Source organism: Belonocnema kinseyi, chromosome 2 (genome assembly GCF_010883055.1).
Source record: "Belonocnema kinseyi isolate 2016_QV_RU_SX_M_011 chromosome 2, B_treatae_v1, whole genome shotgun sequence".
NCBI classification, from domain to species: Eukaryota; Metazoa; Arthropoda; class Insecta; order Hymenoptera; family Cynipidae; genus Belonocnema; species Belonocnema kinseyi.
Window position 1 is genome coordinate 5,549,304 of NC_046658.1, and position 1,913 is coordinate 5,551,216.

Genomic DNA, 1,913 nt, shown 5'->3' on the forward strand with positions numbered 1-1,913 from the left:
TTCAGGTACGGGCAAGCAACGGGGAAGGCCCTCAAATTTACAGGGCCTTAACAAGCTAGGCAACGCGGGTTCGAACAGAAGTCTGGACGAATGGCAAAAAAAAGCAAGCGCGACTAGCAGTGAAGGGGAGGAAGAAGGGAAAAGAATGGCTGGGGAAGATGAGGTAGAAAGGGACCAGGAGAACAAGAGAGTTAGAATTAAAAGGAAAACACCAGAGAGAGGGGGGGGGGAATGTTTGAAAAATTGGAAGCTCTCATTAAAGGCTTTAGAGAGGAAAAAAGAAAGAGATTGGATGAAATTAATAGGGATATGAATAGGCAGGGAACCGATGTAAGGGGGGAAGTGAAAAAGGTCAGAGAAAAATGGGAAGAATGGGATAAACGTTGGAATAGACGGTCCGAAGTGAGAATGAAAGATTGAAGAAAAGACTCCGCGAGATCGAAAGAAGATTAGAAGGGGAAGAAAGGGCAAAGAGGAAAAATAACATAGTAGTCAAGATATTAAAAGTGGAGAGTGAAACAGGAGAAGTGGAAATAACAAATCTTTTTCGAGATATTAGAGTGCAGGTAAGGGTAGAAGGAGTCAAGAGAATAGGAGGGTCAAAAGAAGGAAAAGAAGGAATTTTTCTAGTAAAAGTGGGGAGTGAGGAGGAGAAAAAGAAAATTATAGAGAAAAAAATTATGGAGAGGAAGAAGGGAAAGAATTGAAGAAGATCTGACATGGAGGGAGAGGAAAAGGAGATGGCAAATAGAGCAGAGGGCTTGAGTAGAGAGGAAAAAGGGCCATATGGTATGGATAGGGAAAGACAGGTTATGGATAAATGGGGAGGAATGGTGCTGGGATGAAGAATTAGAAGAATTAAGGAAAAAAGGGAAAAGTCTTGAGAAAGGTAGGGGGGAGGGAGACGAAAAAGAGACTAGAAATAAATCAGAGGGGTTTCCAAGCGGCTAAGGGTAAGCAAAGTAAAGAGCAAAGAAGAGGGAGGAGAAGAGAGAAACGTGAAAATAGCTTTCTGGAATGTGTCAGGTTTGAAGAACAAGAACAAAGGAGTCTAGGAGGAGTTAGAAAAGTGGGATGTGATTATGATGAGTGAAACTTGGGCAGATGAGAAGGACTGGAAGGGAATAAAAAAGATGTTACCGAAAGGTTATGTGTGGACAATGCAAGAAGCAAGAAAGGAACCCTTAAAAGGGAGAGGGATGGGCGGCATGGTGTCAGGGGTGAAAAAAAATTAGCAGTAAAAGGGAGAAAAGATGGGAACATGGAGGAAAATGATGAAACAATGATAAGAAAAATTATAATTGGGAAAGTAGAAATAGCAGTGGTGTGTGTATACAGAAGAAGAGGGGAAGAGGAAGGCTGGAGAGTCATAAGAAGGTGGATGGAGGAAAAGAAGGAAGAATCGGTTTTAATAGGGGGCGGACTTAAATGCATGGACTGGCGAACAAGGGAGAGGGTTATGGGATGAAGAAAAGGAGGCATTTATAAGGAACTCCGAACATAGAGAGACGGACAGGGAGGGGAGGAAGTTACTAGACATGATAGGAGAAACAGGATGGTTTATATGCAATGGCAATATGAAAGGAGATGAGGAAGGGGAGATCACATTCATAGGAAAGGGAGCAACAGTAATAGACTACATCTTGGCTGAAGAAAGAATGCGGCATATGATAGGGAGTATGAAGGTAGGGAATGAGATAGGGTCCGAGCACTTCCCGGCCATAGTTACACTAAGAAGAGGCGTCAGTAAGCGCGGCAGAGAGAGAACGGAAAAAGGGTGCGAACGAAACACGAAAATGGGAATCTGGGGGGTAGATACCAGGTGTATACATATGAAACCGGTATTGCCATCTAGCGGCCAGTAGGCACACTTGTAGGCACTGTCGGAACTTACCATTTGTGCTAATTGGCGT

At 43.4% G+C, this 1,913-nt stretch overlaps 1 protein-coding gene across 1 annotated transcript in view; it reads right to left on the reverse strand.

The window, feature by feature from the left end:
* The window catches only part of LOC117168237 (amyloid-beta-like protein), a 383,494-nt gene that overhangs the window by 103,872 nt on the left and 277,709 nt on the right, over nucleotides 1-1,913 (reverse strand). The window lies entirely within an intron of this gene.